The 18,354-nt window shown below is 57.3% G+C and overlaps 1 protein-coding gene across 2 annotated transcripts in view; it reads left to right on the forward strand.

Annotated features, from left to right (window-relative positions):
- The window catches only part of SHISAL1 (shisa like 1), a 69,720-nt gene that overhangs the window by 9,664 nt on the left and 41,702 nt on the right, over positions 1-18,354 (forward strand). Inside the window, exon 1 of one of the 2 annotated variants that reach the window (XM_033118119.1) lies at positions 15,311-15,350. The exons of the other annotated variant lie outside the window; for it this stretch is intronic. The gene's annotated coding sequence lies outside the window, so the exon portion shown is untranslated. Of the gene's footprint in view, positions 1-15,310; positions 15,351-18,354 lie in introns of those variants that run through there. 2 annotated transcript variants of the gene reach the window in all.

Raw genomic sequence — 18,354 nt, forward strand, 5'->3', positions numbered from 1 at the left:
CAAGCTCACAGTCTGTAGGAAGACTGGGCACAGTTGCCTTTTCTGCCCTTGGTGTGAGGGACTGTGCAAGTGGGGGTCATAACAAGACAGGGAGCAATTCTGCCTCGGGGGTAGGGGTGGAGCATCAAGGAGGCCTTCCCAGAGGAGGTGGCACCTAAGGATATGGAGGATGCATTGACCAGATTGATGAGCAAGGGGCAGGCGTGGGGGACACTGAGGCAGAGGGAACAATGCATATGGAGCCCAGAGAAGGAGTTTGGGAAACTTCCGGTACTCCAGCATGGCGTTCTGTGGCATTTGTGCAAAGCTGAGTGGTTGAGTCTGTAGAAGTCACCATTGGCCTGACCTCCAAGGACTTGGGGAACTTAAGGAATTTTGACTTTATATGTAGACTCAGGATGGCAGATATGTGGCATAAGTGCCACCACCAGCCATGGCTGTGTCTAGAGCAGACATAGCTAATCAATCACAGCACAGGAGTCAGGATGTACCCCAGCCCAGCCCCCGCCTCCCCAGGCAGCCCCAACCTGTCAGTCGTGTAGGTGCCTGAGATGATGCCTGTTTGCCCTGCTGCTGTGGTCAGTGGGTTTAATGACAGTCCTTCCTGGTTGTTTGTGTTGTGTAACTCAGCCCAGCTCCCAGAGTACTTTCCTGATGGGAGAGGAAGGCAGGTTGCAGCCTCCAGTCCCACCCAAGCTGCCACGTTCCCATGTGGCCCCACTGCTCACAGTGCCCAGCGAGTTCGGTCCTTCCTGGGACAGCAAAGCCTTCCCTTTCAGGGACGAGATGTTTCCAGTGGATCCTGAGCATGAGAGCCACCTGGGAGTGCAAACCCTGCACCCCCGTGAGCCCCTGTGCACCTCCTGCAGGTCCCCAGGCCAGCAGGCTCGCCCAGCGCAGCCCAGATGGCCAGCCGGAGCCTGGACAATGGGCAGGGTCACCGGAACAGAGCCGGGGCCTGGCAGAATTCTGGGCAGGACTAGGAAAAGATTAGGAGACGTTTCTCCTGAAATTCAAACAATTGGACAATCTGTTCTGAATCGATTTAGAAGCAGCGAAGAAAAGAAAAAAAAATCAGAAAATATAGTGTGAAAGCTATTTTCTCTCCCTTGCAGTTGGGAAGCGGGATGAGCTGGAATTTATTTGTGGACTGTCTGAGGCCACGGCCGGGGTCTCTCACCTCCTCGCTGCCCCCGCCACCACTGCCCTGACCCTCTCATTCCCCCACCTTTGCCCTCCTCCATGCCCAGTGGGGCATCAGCCCTGGCTCCAGCCTGGAGGTGCCAACAGTCTGCAAGGGGCCGCAGATGTGGACCAAGGTAGGCACCCTGAGGGGGGTCCCTCCTGTGCACACAGTAGGTGAGAGGCACGGAGAGCCCCCTGTCCCTCCAGACCAAGGCACCTCCATGCCAAGGATGGTATGTCTACTTAGTTCGGTCCTGTGTCCTCAGGGCCCAGGGATGGGACTGGCACATAGTAGGTGCTCCGTAAAACTTTCCGGCCTGAATGATGGATGGAAGGAAGAGAGGAAGGGAGGGAAGGGGGCAGGAAGGAAACTGAGGCTTTGAATGAAGTGACCTGTTCACGGTCACATGTCTCTTAGTGGTGGAGGTGGGAAGGGGACCAGATCTGCCACCCCAAGACCTAGATGTCCCCCACCCCATCTGTTCCTGGGGCCAGGAGTAGGTCTGAGACATTTAAGGGCCTCCCACGCAACAACCCCTCTCCTCCCCGGCGCAGTCCAGCCCACTTCCCATGACACAACTCCTACGTTTAGTTTTTCATGACTTGAGCCAAATGCTGATTGTTTTAAAATAAGCATGTTCAGTGTGAGGCCAGACTAGCGTGGGGGGAGGGGCAGGGGTGCCGATTCCCCCACCCCCGCTCCCAGCTTTCCACAGTCTGAACTGTCCCCCTGAGGGAACGGGCTCCTGTGGGGCTGTGGTTATTTGAGTTCTGTGGCTTGGAGGGGTTCAAGCGAGGGTTCAATCTGTGGGACCTCCTGAGTATGAGGGAGAGGGTGGGAAATGGGACCAGATGATTGCAAAAATGGTCTCTTCTGTTTCCTTGGCCGTTGGGAGAGGGGGAGATTCCCACTGCTTTGTTTTGGGGAGTGGCAGCTCTCTCCCCACCACCACTGCTTCCCCCAGTGCCCAAGGCCAAGAGCCTGAGGCCCAGAAAGAACCTGGACTTGGAAAGCAGGCTGCTTGGGCCCAAGTCTCAATAGCTCAGCAGCTGTGTGACCTTGGGCAGGTGACGCAATCTCTCTGAGTCTTAGTGTTCTCATCTATAAACTGGGAGCAGTAGCCTCTCCTTGTTTGAAACTGAAAGGAGATGTATTTGTCAAATGCCTATCCTGGGGCTAGACACAGAGCAGGTACTCAAGGAATACTCTCTCCTGTTTCCACGGTGTGAAGGCCAATTGTTACGAGTATGTACCGTTTAACTCCTGTTTGGGTTCTGCCTCTGCAGCCTGGAGCCTGTGGGCCCCAGTCCAGGGCAGGTCCCCCCAGCTGACAATAGTGGCGGTGTCATAGCATGGAGAATCCTGCAGCCCCAAGTGTCTAAGCGTCTGCCCTCAGCCACGCTGGAGATGTGTAGACTGTGCCAGGCATGGCCAGCATGGCATCGGGGAGAGTGCCCTGTACTAAGGACCGAGAGACCTGGGTGCCAGTCTGAATGAACTATGTGACCCCCCCCCCCCCCCCCCCGAGAAACAACAGCCTGTCTGAGCCTCTGTGTCCTCGTCTGACTCATGCTTCTTGGGTCGTGGGCAGCTCACCTAAGAGAACACGGTGGCAGCTCTAAGCAAACCCTGAGCACGGGAAGGGAAGGGAAGCCCTGTTTACCCACCACCTACTGCCCACCTAGCCTGATCCTGGGTTTTACATATAGTATCTCATTTAACCCTCACACCACCCACGTGAGGCTGGGCTTAGCACCCCACTTTATAGGGAGAGGCCCAGAGAGGCTATGCTGTGTGTCCAGGGTTATAGGGTGACTGTGTCCCCTCTCCCAGGCCAGCCTGCCCTTTCGGTCCTCTGTCCAGACGCGGCCGTGGAACTCTGCCAGGCACGGGCCCAGCCCCCACCTCCTCGTGGAATCCTCCTGCACTATCCCAGTTCTCACTGGGTTTCCTCACCATAGACAGGGCTCTTTGATTCCCCAGAAAATTCTGAGCCAACATCCCCCAAAGCGGCACACTAATTAGACCGTAATCCTATTTATCTGCATGTCAACCTATGCTATAAAAGTTAGCAGTTTTTCTCCATTATAAGCGATGTTCATTTTTGAGAAGCAGGAAGCCTGCTATGGAGGGCTAGGGAGTGGCATTTAGCCCACGGAGGACCTAAGTGGTAAAGGCTTATCCCCCCAGCATAAGGCTCTGCCCCAGGTGACTGAGTGTCCGTGTGGACCTCCCTGGCTGGGCAGGGCCTGTGCTCTGGGCCTAGCTCCCTGCTCCCTCTCAAGCGCCTTCTGTGCCAGGAGGTCGGCAGAGCCCACCTGAGGGGTAGTCAGGGGGCTCCAGCCACCCAGTGGGCACTGGCAGACACGTTTATTAGCGATTCTTTGATTCTTTTGTTTCCAGGGTGCAAACTCAGAATCACAATGGGTCTCTAATTTGGGGCGGGCAGGCAGAAGTGGGATTAGACAGAGAAGTGCTAGCTGGTGCCAGCTCGGCTGGGAGGAGCCCCCAGGCTGGGAACAGGGGGGACAGACAGGAAGAAAAGAGGCCAGTGAAATGGCTCAGAGTAGTTCAGTCTGACTCCAGAGGCCAGCTCCTAATCAGACACCTGAGGGTACCTGGACATGGTGACCTTGGGCCTGAGGGCTGGGCTTCCCTCTGGGTGTCTAGGACGATGTGTCACTACCATCCTCCCAGACTGGGAAGTGTGTCTGAGGCGGCTGCCTGAGAGGGGTCCTTTCCTCTCTCCTGGCCCCCACCCCTCACACCGTCCAGTGGTTGACAACTCACTCTTGGAGATCAGCCGAGGGTGGGGCCGGTGGAGGGAGGCAAGCAAAGCCAGGTGGGGGGCCTTAGGCTGGGAATGGCTGAGAAGTTCAGCTTGGAGTATAACACGTCTGGGGTCGCAGGGGCCTCAGGGGTGGAGGTAAGTGGGAGGAGGCCATTGTCTATTCAGGTCTGGGCGCGGCAGAGCTGGTGGGGGTGAGCAGGGTTTGCAAGCACTCGGGGACGATGGCCGAGAGCTACTTCCTGCCACCTTGGGCAGCGTCCTGTTTCCCTTGCTGTCCGGCCATTGCCACCTTGGGTATGGAGCATCCAGGGAAAAGCCAGGCCTGGCTCACTGAGGGCCAGTGTGGCAAACCAGGGGCAGCTGACACTTTCAAGATGCGCGTCGGTCCTGACCTGGCTCTATGGCAGTCACTGGCTCACCTCCTGCTCAGCAGCTTTGGTGCCAGTTACAGGGGGATGTAGGGGGAGGCACAATAACCCCCAGAAGTGGAGCCTTGTCCAGGAGTGACGCATGAACCTGGGCCCTCCGGGCCAGTCCTCGGGGGTTTAGAGTGCCAGGCTGGGGCTGGGGTTGGCGTGGGGAGAGGGCTCAGCTCCATCCCTGTGGTCTCTGCTGCGGCCCTATTTGCATAATTTTGAAGTTGATTGGCCTACAGGCAACTTCGCTTAATCACAGCTGACAAGTCTCTGGTTGCAAAAGCAGCTGCGGCCAGTTGGCAGCGTTGGTTCCACGGTTTGTTATAACTCACTTGGCAGCCCCCTCCCCCCCGCTCCCCCACTTCCTCCTTATCGGACCAAAAAGGAACCCACAGGGCCCGTTAGCTGCCTGGAGAACCTGCTCCCTGCTGCCTGCTCCCTGTGCGTGCCCTAGGCCAGCGCTTCTCAAACCTGCAGGCTCTCAGGGATGCACTGGCACCCGACCTCTGATTCAGCAGGTGGGCGGCCCAGGAGCCTGCATTTCCAACCAGACCCCAGGAGATGCCCGGATGTTCATCTGTGGACTATACTTTGCAAGTCAAGGCTCTGTCACAGGGGTTCAAAAACTGGGGCTGCCTGGTTTTGTTAACACAGTTTTACTGGAACACAGCCTCAGCCATGCGCTTGGTGTTGTCTCTGGCCGCTTTTCGCTAATGTGGCAGAGTTGAGTCATTGTGACCAGACCTGATGGCCCGCAAATCTGATGATATCTGCTGTCTGGCCCTGTACAGAGAAAGTCTCCCAACCCAGTGGTTCTTGAATTAAGCATGCGTCAGAATCCTTTGGAAAGCTGGTAAAGATGCAGATTCCTTGCCCCTACCCCAGTTCTAATCTAGCAGGTCGAAAGGGGCCTGAGGGCCTGTGTTTCTGACCGGCTTCCAGCTGGGGCAGAGGACCACACTCCCGGCACCCCTGGTCCAGTACCTCCAGGTCTCACGACAGCCTCCGTTCATCTAGTCCTACTTTGAATGCCATCCCCATTAGACAGAAGAGGAAACTGGGGTCTGACAAGTTCCTCGATTCTCCAAGACCCTGAGCTAATAAGCTCCAGCTCTTCCCCACCACATGCTGCACCCTGACCCCGTTACCTGACCCCAGGGTGCAACACACCCCAGGGTGCAACAGACCCGGGGTACAACACATCCTGGGTACAACACACCCCAGCATGCAACACGCCCAGTGTGCGACAACAGAGTACAACACGCCTCAGGTATAACATGCCCTAGGATGCAACACACCCCAGCTGGGTGACCTGGCACGGTCTGTTCCGTATCTGGGTTCCCCGACGGGTCCTGCTGTTAGTAATAGTGACACCTCGGCAAGTTGCAGAGTCCTGTCATTCTCACAGGGTCGAGGAGGGCAGGGTGTCCAGGGCATGGCTGACGGCACGTGGCACCTGGTGGGGCTGCTGTCTGCCCTCCCCCAGGAGCTGCACAGTGGCTGGCAGTTGAGGTGAGTTCCGTTGCCACCATCTGTGTGTTGCCATCTCCCCGCTCGGGGGCAGCCCTGACCTGCCAGCCCTGAATCACGTGATGTCACTCTGTGAATGGTCAGGGGCACCTGTGCACAGCACGCTCTTCATCTCCCTCATCTTCCTGTGACCTGGGAAGAGCAGAGAGAGGCAGGGCCCCCATTGACAGAGGAAGAGACGGAGCCTCCCAGAGGCCAGGTCATCTGCCCAGCAGGTAAGAGGCGGTGGTGGGGCTCTGTGCCTGGGCTGCGTCCGGTGGTTCCACCTGGTCAGGTCAAATCACTGTTACAGGAGGATGTTTCATGACCGGCCGTCCCCAATTTACAGATGAGGAAACTGAGGCACAGGGCAAAGGGACAGGGGTCTGGGCTCTCCAGGCAGAGGCTGGGAATCCATGTGGATCCCTTACTGGAATCAGACAACCCCAGCATAAGGGATAAACCTTGAACCGCCACTCACTGTGAGAGAGGGACTGAGTGCCCTGTGTGTCCCCCGCACCGCTGCAGGACCCACCACCATGACCCCCATGCCCCTCTGTGTCACAGCTGCATGCATTCTTCAAAAGTACATGTTTCACCAGCTCTTTAGCCTTATCAAGTGGATCAGGCCGAGTGTAAGCTGGTGACTTGATTCCTCCCTCAGCCCCGTGCTGCTACAATGTCCCCTCCTGCTTGGTGTGGCTGTGGTTCCTTGCGGCCGCTGTAGAGTGTTGCAGACGCATTTTCCCATCTATCCGTTTGGGTTGTCTCTGGGGTTTTCGTCTTATAAGCAGTGCTGCTGAGAACATTCTCGTACCTGGTGCCCACAGACCAGCAGGGCCTTCGCTGAGCCCAGGAGGGTGGTGGCACCATGTGTCACACAGTCACCGAGCATCCACGCTGTGCATGAGGCTGTCCTGACATTAACCCCCTGGCGTCCCCGAGCTTGCTGTAGGGTCGAACCCCTCACCCCGGCCCACCAGGCAGGCTGGTGTGTGTTGTGATGCCAGCGTTTGTCAAAGGTGAACAAGGGAACCCCTACTGCATCGGTCACCACAGAAGTAAAGGTACAGCTGGACTGTTACATGGCACAGGTGCTCGGGGGCTGCTGCACAGGACGCTCGCTTTGAACAGTAGTTAAAAAACCGTGAGGCAGCCCAGGCTCAGAGAGGGGAAGGGACTTGCCGAGGGCCAAATAGCTGAAAAGTGGCAGAGCCGGGACTCCAGCCCAAGTGTTCAGGCCACAAGCTCAGAGCCCTTCCTTCTGGTTCTGTGCAGGCCAGAGGCAGGAGGGGACACCCCCTTACCTTGGTAACTGCTGCATGAAGCTGGGCCCTGTGCTTATGGCACCGAATGAACCCCACCGTCACCCTGACTTAGTGTGTCTTGGTCCCCCTGTGGGGAACACCCACCCACTCTCACTCATCCTTCAGGAGTCTGCTGCCAGACCCCCTGGATTCAGTTGAGACCCAGCTCCACCAAACTAGCTGGCCGACCTGGGAGAAGTTACTGACACTCTCTGTGCCTCAGTTTCCTCTCTGTGAATTGAGGAGAAATCACAACTCTTCCTTATTGTGAGGATTAAATGAACACCCACCCCCCCCACCCCCATCTGACCGGGTCAGGCACTTCTCCTGGGCCCCCACAGCCCCCTGGTCTCCCCATCATGGCACCGACCATTCTGGGCTGTCACTGTCCACTTGGACCATGGCTAGATAAGGGGCACCCAGGCCAGTCAACTCGGCGCTCTGTCTGCCGTGAGCAGAGCACTTGTGTCTTTAAGAACAAGAAAGGAGGTCTCTCTCTGGCCCAGCTCAGGACAGGCGGGTTTTCAGTGATGGGAGACAGGGAGAGGGAGCTGGCTCCTTTGTGGCCTGGCTTTAAATGCCACCCGTGGCACTGCCCACGACAGAAATGCCAGGTAAGAGCATGACAGAGCGACCACGACACACAAAGGCCTGGGTGTTGGAGATGGCAGTGGGCTGGGGGCGGGTGCCCAGGACACAGGAGGTGTGGCCGTAGAGCCCACTGGGCCCCCTGGCCATGTTCAGATAGTTGTGGAAGCCACGCATGTGCTTCCAACAGCAGCCGGAATGGGCCGCCCTCCCTAGGAGAGGATCACTGCTTCTGGGGGGATGGGCTGGAAGGGGCCTGAGAGGCGGTGACAGCCAGGAGGGCCCACCCAGCCTCATAGTCAGGCAGACGCTGCCCACCACCCCTCCTCTTGGGCTCTCTGTGCCTCAGTTTCCTTCCTCAGAGGGCTGATGTGGGGACTGAATGTGCTTATGTATGCACCTCGCCGAGGCAGAGCCTGGCACGGAGGTGGGGAGCGAGCAGTGATGTCACCGACCCATATTTGATCAGCAGAGCCTAAGGGCCCCGGGAGGGAGTCACACACTATGGAAGCATTAGCCGAGGAGCGGCCCTGGAACCCCACTCGGCTGCTTCCTACTGGCTGTGAGATCTCACAGGGAATGTCCTCAGTTTGCTCACCTGTAAAATGGGACTCTGGATGGGGTGCTGTGAAGACACAGAAGGCAGTAAGACTGGAGCCTGGCTGACGGAATGGTCACCAGATGGCAACCCTAGGAGGCCCTGGCTCTTGCCAGCTCCCCAGTCCCCTCCCTGCCCCAGAGGGACAGGCCGAGTTCCTTTAAGTCCAGGCAGACCGCCGTGTTGGAAAACGCTCCTTTGGCTATACAAGGCCTGCCCAAGTCACCCTCCTTTTATTGGGGTTTAGGGTTGATAGTGTAGGAGAGTGAGAAAGGCCAGCAGCCTTGGAGGGACAGGGTTTCTGGCCTCTGAATCCCAGAGCTGAGCAGATAAGGACGGCCCATGGAAGTTTCCAGATCTGCACATAGGCACACCATCCTGCAGGAGCAAAGCCTTGCTAAGCTCGGCCACAAGCCAGGGTCGCTGCCCTGGACAAGTGTCCAGCCTCACGAAGGAGCCAGACAGAGATACAGAGTGACCCTCAGTGACAGAAGACTGCGAGGGCCCCAGTGAAGGCGGTGCCAGAGCGGGGAGAGCAGGCTCTGGGCAGAGACTCTGGGAGCCTGTGAGGGGCACACAGACGCTGGCACCACACCACCTGCTCAAGTCCCTGCTCCACTGCCTACTGGCTGTGTGACCTTGGGCAAGTTACTGAGCATCTCTGTGCCTCAGTGGCCTCATGTCAAGAGCCTACCACAGAGGGTAGGCGGAAATAGAGTCAAATGCCTGGAACAAGCTCCGTGCTTCATGGCCTATTAAGGAGGGAAGACAGAGGGAGTGGGGGGAGGAGCGTGAGGGTCCAACCCAGAGCGTGAGGGTCCCTTACCCCACCCAACCCTCCACCGACAGTCTTCCTTAGTTCTTAACCAGCTCAGCCGTCTGCCTGCCCTGCCCACCTGCCTGGGTGACTGCTGCTTTGGACACAGCATACTTCCCTATCCTTCCTCCTACCTAGCTCCTAGGATTACTGACTTCCTCTTCCTGTGTGCACAGCAGCTGACCAGGCAGAGGACAGGGTGGACAGACCCAGGGGCCCGCCGCAGGGTCATGGCTGGCCGCCGTGTGAGCTGGGCCAGCACCTTCCTTCTCCCTTCTCTCCCGTCCCCCATCACATACAGGCCCAAGAATGCACAGAAGTGCCTGGCACACAGTAGGTGCTCAAATGGCTCATCCCTCCCCATTTCACATTCCTTGTCCTTTGCTCTGCTTCCCTGCCCCTTCCTCACTGAGAGAGCCGTGACCCCAGCTTATGGTGGTCCTCATGAATTGTGGGGTGGGCCCCCCTGGGCCCTGTGTGCAGCTCTGGCCTCATCTCCCTTCGTCTCCCTCCCCTCCCAGCTCCCATTGCACTGGCCTCCTCCCCAGCTCCGTCCCACCTTTGGCCTTTGCACATGCTGGGCTCGCTGCTGGCCGTTCTGTCACCCCAGACCCACCCTCGCCTGGTCTGGAGAAGGCCTGCTTACCTGTCAGCTCTCAGCTTCCTCAGGGGCACCCCCCCCCCAGATCTGGTGCAGGCCTTCCAATAGGATGGGTGCCCCAAGCAATGGCCTGAGGGCATCTGGTTGGCTTCCTGGGGGTGGGATGAGTCATTCAGTCCAGTGACTGCCTGCTTTACACTCAGTGTGGAATGAATGAATGAATGAATGAATGAATGGTGCCTCCGTCACCTCGTTGGCCCCTCCCAACATCCCTTCAAGGTGGGTGTGTTACCCCCATTTATGGATGGGACACTGAGGCGTGGCATTGTCCTCTGTTCACCCCCATGAAGGAGGGTTCCTGGGCCAGGGCCTCCTGAACAGAGGGAGGCTGAAATCAAGTCCTGGGAGTCTGACGAGAGATCCAGGGCGCCCTCCGACAGGCGTTTTGTGTGTCTGTCTTTCCTCTTCCTACTGACATTTTAAGTGATCCATTCTTCATGTGGTGTTTTTGTGTTTCTCCAGTGGGAGAAAAATGCCGCTGGGATTTCCAGGGTTGTTTTATCTCCATGGTGCAGCCAAATAATTCAGGAGAACAGAGATCTAGGGTTGCTGAGTTGCAGGGGGCCCGCAATGCTCTCAGCTGAGTCCTCCCTTAAATGGGGAGGAAGCAGGCTGGATGTGGGAGCCCCTCGCCCGGTGGCCTGGTGGGGCCCCAAGGTGAAAGCAGAGCATCCATGGGGGCCTCAGCAGCATGGGGATTTCCAGCAGTCTCTCAGCTGTGTGCCCTCGGGCTGTTCTCTCCCCTCCCTGGGCCTCAGTTTCCTCACCTGTGAAATGGGGAGAATGGTGGTGCCTACCTCAGACATTCGAGAAAGTCTGTATGCAGAGGACTTGGTGAGGGCAGAACTGACCCAAGGTAAGGGTTCAAGGATGAGCCTTGTGGAAACAAGCTGAGGTTAGAACTTGAACCCAGAGACTAGCTGGTGCTGGGGGCAGGCGGAGGGTGTTGCCGAGAAGGCTCTATTAGGGATAAAGTTGCTGGCAACCTGCACACCGTCCCAATTATAACACCTGTGCCGACACCCCACACTGCAGTCTGCAGAGCATGCTTCTGTCTCCTGCGTTGACCCAAGAGAAGTCCCATGGAGCAAGGGTTAGCATGCACGCCTGACATGGGGACAGTGGGGGCCGGGGCTGCAGATCCAGGGTGCTGAGTCATCCTGCCGGAGCCCTGGAGGTGGGGTTTATTGGCTAAAGTGACTGCTTTACCGCGAGGCTGGAGCCCGAGGTCACCCCTGGCGGTGGCAGTAAAGCTGGGACCTTGTCTCAGTGGGAGTTTCACCAAGGCCTCTGCCTGGGTCTGAAAGTTTGCCGTTTGCAACAAAGTGCACCCGGCGTCCAGGCCAGTGAGTGTTGATGCAGTTCCTACTCTGTGGGCAGCAAACATTTATTCAGCACCTACTGTGTACAAAGCATGGCGGGGGGATACAGAGGCATAGAGTCACCCTCCCCGAGGAGCTTGTACCAAGTAGGGAAGCAGTGAACGAGCAGGTAGGCGGAAGGAAACCAGGGCCAACTAAAGGCACAAGGACAGCGTGAAAGGAATGGTGTTCAAGCACTTTCATTTGCTAAGGGACACACAGGAACCTCTCAGGAACCTAAACCACTGGCTTTGGGAACTGCAGTGGGCAACTGCAGAGAGGAGCCATTTATGGGGCCCTGCTATCACTCCTGGTTCTTTCTACCGTACCCCAGCAAGGTGGGGTTCTGCTTCCCATTTTACAGATGAGGAAACTGAGGCCAGTGAAGTAACTTGCCCTGAATACCCAGCTAGTAAGTGACAGAGCTTGGATCCCAGGCCAGGGAACTGACTCCAAAGCCTGTGCCGTCACCCCCAGCACCCACTGTGGGCTCCTGTTTGGAGTCTGACAGATCTGAGTTCAAATCACAGCCTTGTCACCTTCCAGTTCTGGGAAAAACACTTAGGCTCTCTGAGCTGCGGTGTATTACCTGAAAAATTAGAGTTGCAGTCATTCATCCACCCAGCAAGTGTTTACAAAGTGCCTACGATGTGCCCTCCCCCCGATGCTGCAAAACCACAGTGGTCTCAGTGGGGCCAGCTTCACGGTGTGTGGCCCGTGCAGTCACGCAGGACCCACACTCAGAAGGGCCTGCGCTGGGTTCCACGCACTGCTGTCGCCGACGAAAGGTGCTTAGTAACTTTTGAATAAAGGGCTCTGTGTTTTTTGTTTTGTCCTGGACCCTGCAAATGGTGTCGCTGGTCCTGATCTCACCCCTTGTCCCGCTTACAGTTCAGTGGAGGAGACAGGCACTGCCCAGAAAGCCACTGCACCAAGCGTGCAACTGTGTTCAGAGGAGAGGGGGGCGTGGGGAGCACACAAGGCAGGTCCCCCGAGTGCGTGCAGGGGTCAGGGAGGGCGTCTGGGGGGGCACAGGCTCCTGCAGATGTGTCTGAATCTGCCAGGTGAAGGCAAGGCACAGCACGGGATGGAAGGGGCATGGGGAAGGCGCTGGAGGACGGGCAGTGTGGCCTGAGGGGCCAGGCCGATTCTGTGGGTGGCCCTTGGAGGGTTTCATCCAGGGGCTGCTGCGATGGATTTGCATTTGGAAAGCCAGCTCTCTGGCTTCCAGGTGGGGATGTGTGGGAGGCGACAAGAGAGGTGCAGGGACATGCCTGGTGCTTGATTGGGGAGCAGGGAAAGGAGGAGTCAAGAGGGGGCCAGCCTCTGTCTTGCAGGTCTGCACGGAGAGGGGTGCAGGCCATCCAGATGGGGATGACACAGGACCCCAGAGGCGTGCATGAGGTAAATGAGAGGGTGTGGGAAGGGGCTGATGCAGGGCTGGGCACCAGCATGAGCTTGGGTCACGGTGGCCGTCACACCTGGTCATGCAGCCCAGAGCCCCAGCTGCAGGCGACCGTGTTGCTCTCCGGCCGGTCTCTATCCTCTGTGGGTAGGCTCCGGCCACCTCCCTGCGGCTCGCCACTCCGTCCTGCGGGCAGGTGTGGTCAGGAGGACACGCCCTGGTCTTGCTTCACACAGGTGTTGCGACTCCTGAATAGTTTATTCCTGGACATCACGTTTCAGGGTGCAATTCCACTACCTCCAAGTGGACGTTGTCCTGGAAACTGAAGTTTAGGCTCAGGATTAGGTATGCACTGCCCAGGACAGGCCCCGGGAACTGGGAACTTGCCGGAGGTTAAACGGTGTGTGCTCACACGTGTGTGCGCATGTGTGCTGCCTGGGGTGTGAACACGCTCGTCAGTCCGTGTAGACAGGACACAGGGGCAGAGCGCGGGGTGTGAATCCTGGCTCTGCCGCTCACCTCCACCCGCACCCTGGAGAGGCGATAGTGCAGCCTGGGCTGTGGGGAGAAGCGTGGGAACTCTGCTCGGCACACACCCCGGTCCAGGGCGGGCACTCAAAAGCCGTTAGCTGCTGTGTCCCCAGGACCCATCTATTGGGCACCTGCCACCCACAGGTGAGGCCCCAAAGGCCCTGCCCTTGTCTAATTACCAAGTCATGTACTCACGTTAGTACTAATGATAATAAGAATGCCCAAGCAGCAGAGGGAAGGGTGTTCTAAGCATGGGGAACAGCATGTGCAAAGGTCCGGAGGAGAGAAGGATCCTAGATGGCTCCACTGCAGGAGCAGAGCGAGGAGAGGCGGCAGCCAGGGCAGGACCACACGTGCCTCAGGAGTGAGCGTGGACCTGGACCTGGAGCTGCCAAGACTCCTGAGGAGGCAGACAGGTGGTCAGGGGGGCACTTCAGAAAGCTGGCCCTGGGGGCCACCTAGGACCTGAGGCAGAGACAAGTAGCAGCCAGGAGCACTCACCATGGGCACTTTTTGAGAACCAGTGAGCACCAGTCCTGTTGCAAATGCTTTGATGCATTGCTTCATTCAATTGTTACAGGATCCTAGGAATTAGACACTGTTTTTATTCCCATTCTAGGACCAAGGACACTGAGGAGATTTGTCCGAGGTCACATGGGGTGGTTACAAAAGGTAGGGCCAGGACTTGGCCCCACATAGTGTGGCCCACGCCCAGGGGCCCAGCTTTCCGGCTGTGCCATCCTTGGCTGGGTCCAGGCAAGAGGTGATGTGCGTGGCCACGCCCGGGGGGGTGGTGGTTGAGAAGGGGTGGGCCGGATGCCGAGAGAGAGGATGCAGAATCTTCAGGTTTTAGGCCAGGGGCCGCCAGGCCTGGGGTGTCCATGGCACCCCGCTCCTGCGCAGCACCGAGACCCTGTCCCCCATCCCATCCTCGTCCAGCCCTGTCCTCCCCTGCCTAGCCTGGCTGACCAAAAACAGATCTGTTGTTGTTCCTGCTGGGGTTTAATTCATCTTCCCCAGCTCTGTTTCTCTTCACATGCCCTCCTTCCTCTCCTCTCCAGCCTCGCCAAATTCGGTGTTTAAAAATAATCCTCAAATCTGGGAACAGCAGTCCCCAGCTGACCCGGGGAGTGGACCGCAGAGATTCGTGCCTGACTCGTCATTGTGGACACGCTCAGAGTTCAGGACAGTCCCACTCATCCAGAATGTTCTTACAGTTATTTGAATTTTATTGTTGGCAATGAGCTACCAATACAGGCAGTTTACCGATTTTCCAAGAAATAGAACCTGGATGATAAATATAATCTGTCTGTGGCTTCCTGGGGGGCTTCTGGGCGACCCTGAAAACTCCTACTGTGCCAGGAGGGAGAATGAGTTTGGCGGCTGGGTTGGCTTCCTGTCTGAGCCATTAAGTGGCTGTATGACCTTGGGCAAGTCACTTGACGTCTCTGAGCCTCAGTTTTCTTCTTTGCAAGATGATCTACCTTGCCAGGCTGATGGGGGATGACCTGAAACAACACGGCGACAAGCTGCAGTACATGTGATAGGCGAAAGCGGGAGCCTGGGCAGGAGCCTCTGAGGCTGCAGCACCCACCAGCCAGGCCTGGGGTGGGAGTGGGGGGCTGGGCGGGGGGTGCTCACCTATGCCCGAAGCTGCTGGAGCAGCTTCCCTCAGATGTCACCGGGGCTCCCAGGTGGTTGTACCTGACGGCGTGACATGTCCTCCTGATTCAGTCCCTGAGCCCAGGTCCCTCTCTGCAGACCCTGCGGAGGGGCTGAGGTGATGGCTTTGGCCTTGAGAATGTCAGTGCTATTGGTCGTGTGATCCCTGAAGCAAGCCCTCTTGTGAAAACCTAATGGGGGTCACCGCCACAGGCCACCAAGGCCGTGGGGTTTCTGACCCAGCCGGGGATAGGGCACTGGCTTCAAAGCTTTGCTGCCTTGGATGTTAGAGATGGAATTTTATGTAACTTTCTGGGGACCTGCGGTGGTTTTTCCTTCCACCATGTTGTCAGCCTTCAGATCTAGCACCAGAGCTGCCCCGGGGGCTGGAAGAGGGGGGTAGGACAGCACCCCCCAACCCAGAGGCTCCCCACCCCAGCAGCCCTAGAGATGGTGGCCAAGGAGACTGAGCAGACCACAGGAGTGCACCGCTGGACAGGGGGACAGACGCAGCCACAGTGAGTCGTGGTGGGGTATACCTGCGGTGTGCAGGACCCGAACACCTACAAGTGAGGGTAACCTTCACAACAGGCCCTGAGGCCTCTCTGGCTTCAGTCCCCCCAGACTGGCCTATGGGCCCAGGGCCCGTGTCAGCTGGCTGGGATTCTCAGCCAGTCTCTGGGTCTCGGGAGCCCAAGCTTCCTGGCCATTGCCCCAGTGGGCCAGGCCTTGGCCCAGGACCCTCATGGTCCAGGAGAAGAGGGCATGGGGGCCAATCACACAGGTAGAGCTGGTGGGCATCCTTGCCCAGTACACTTGAGGGCAGGGGCTCCCTTCCTCTCTGTCCCTAGAGCCCAACCCAGATCCTGTTCAACAGTGAGGGTGAGTGAGTGCATGCTGAGAGAATCATGAATGAATAAATTAATGAACACATTTAGGAAAGAAGAGACGGAATATGATAGGCCTCCGTTCTTCTAGTTGTTGGAATCAAGGCAGGCTTCCTGGAGGAGGTGGCATTGGAGCAGCTTCTAAAGGGGTGCAGAATCTAGACTCATAGAATGAAGGAAGGGCACCCCAGGTGTGAGTGACAGCTGTGCCCTCTCCCCCTTACCCCAACATATGCAGGGATTTGTAGGGAGTGGAAGCAGCAGAAGGCAAGGCTGGGTACTTCCCTGGTTGACTTCCCTGGCCCCAGCATTCAGTCAACAAACCCACCACCTCTCAGACCTGAGCCTCGGCTCCAAAAGTGGGGCAGCCCCATCCTACAGAGACCAGAAGAGCCTGGAGTCTGGAGACCCATCTCTGCCCTCCGTGGGCCTCTGCTTCCCCATGTATAGCATGGGGCCACAGGGGCGAGGGAGTCATCTCAGGGGACTTCTTACTCCCCACCACTGCACAGTGCATTTTCCAGGGCCAATCCCTAGGTTCCCCTGTAGAAATCCTTTCCTAAGCACTTTCAAATGCTTTAATCTCCTTCATCCTCCCAGGAGGGCCCTGAGGGAGGCCAGGAGGATGCCCAGGCTCAGAGCAATTAAGCAGTTTACAGCCCGTGGGGCTGAGCTGGCTTCTGGGTGGGAGCAGAGAGGCCTGCTTGAGAGATGGGGGCCCTCCCGGGGCTGAGCCGCCATCACGAGTAATCACGGGCTAAGGCGTTGCGCGTTATCCTTGGGCAAAACTTCAGGAGAATGGGTCCTGGTACCCTTGGTGCCACCATGCTATCCGTTGTGCAGGTGATAAGACGGAGTCCCCGAGAGCAGGGCCAGGGTGGAATCCTGAGCCTGGCCTTGAGTGTGGCCCTGTCTCTTCTCTCTGAAGCCACCAGCGTCTGGTGGCTTCCTGCTCTGCCTGCCAAAAAGCAGGATTCAGAGCTGCCTAGGGCCTGGCTGTTGTTCCTGTACTACCCCGGACCAGGCTGATGACTCTTGAGGGCCAGGACAAGTCAGCTTGTTGGTGGCCTCCGAGGCCAGGCCTGAACAGGTGCCCCAGGACAGTCTGGGCTATGTTAGAGGCCCACTCCTGTGGGCTACACACGGCCCTGCCCACACTTCTCTTCCAAAACCATGTTCTCTGGCAGCCAACTTCTGCTGTGTGTGTACCTCTCGGATCATGGCAGGTTGGGGGGCAGTGGAGAGCCTCACCAAGTGGGGGACAGGGCGGCCCTGACACCAGAACCAGGATGGAGAGGGCAGAGGACGCACAGAAACCTGCTCTGCAGATGGGGGCAGCCTGGCCAGGAGGGCCCACTAGGGTCTCCACCGAGGCAGGGGCACGCTCTCTAGGACCAGCTCCTGCTCCCACGTGAGCACCCTCTACGCCTCAGTGTAGCTCCCAGCAGCCTCATGTGAGGGTTTATGGCAGTGTCCTGGGGCTGCCGGAACAGAGAGCCACAGACGGGGGCTTACCCGACGGAAATATGTTCTCTCACAGCCTGGAGGCCACAATCCGAGATCAAGGTGTCCACAGGGCTGACTCCTTCTTAACTAACTACATGTTCAACAATCCTAATTCCAAATAAGGTTCTATCCTGAGTTACTGGGGGTTAGGACTTCAACAAATGAATTTTGGGCGAACACAATTCGCACACCATAACGGGGTGCCATGAGGTTCGAGGGTGGTGTGCAGAGCCTCATTGGTCCCAGAGCCTGGCACAGACTCAGTGCGCAGCAAGTTCTTCCCCATGGTGCGTCTCTACCCCTCCCCCACTGGCCTTCCGGTGTTGCTACCTCAGGGCCTTTGCACTGGCTGCTGTCTGGTCTGTGGCACTCCTCCAAGGAGCCACACCTCTGGCTCCCGTCTCACCCAAGTCTGCTCAGCTGTCACCTACACAGTGAGGCCAGCCCGACCACCCCATCTAAAGCAGCTCCCATGCCCCCGACCCCCCATACGCTTTGCTTTATTTCCCTCATAGCTTTTTTTTCTTATGGTGAAATACACTTTACATAAAATTTACCGTTTTAACTATTTGTAAGTCACAGTTCAGTGAATTAAGTAATTCACATTGTGCAACCATCACCATCACTATCCCCAAAATTCCTTCCATTTTCCCAAATTGGAACCGTCCCCATTAAACACTGACTCCCCATTTCCCCTCCTCCAGCCCCCGATGACCTCATTCCACTTTCTGTCTCTATGAATTTGCTCTAGGGACCTCAGATCAGTGGAATCGTGCAGTCTTTGTCCTTTGCTGACTGGTTTATTTCACTCAGCATAATGTCCTCAAGGTTCATCTATATTGTAGCGAGTGACAGGATTTCCTGCCTTTTTAAGTCTGAATCGTATTCCGTGGTGTGTCTAGACCATCCTTTGGTTCACCCATTCATCCGGTGATGGACAACAAGGTTACTCCCACCTTTTGGCTCTTGTGAATGGGGCTGCTGTGAACACGGCTTGACAAGTATCCGTTCGAGTTCCTGCTTTCCATTCTTCGGGCTATATCCTCTGGAGTCCGGAGCATTTTAAATATTCGTCTGTTTGTTTGCGTGCTGTCAGCCTTCCTCACCAGAGTGCCACTGGGGCAGGGGC

The sequence above is a fragment of the Rhinolophus ferrumequinum genome, chromosome 10 (genome assembly GCF_004115265.2).
Source record: "Rhinolophus ferrumequinum isolate MPI-CBG mRhiFer1 chromosome 10, mRhiFer1_v1.p, whole genome shotgun sequence".
Taxonomy (NCBI): Eukaryota; Metazoa; Chordata; class Mammalia; order Chiroptera; family Rhinolophidae; genus Rhinolophus; species Rhinolophus ferrumequinum.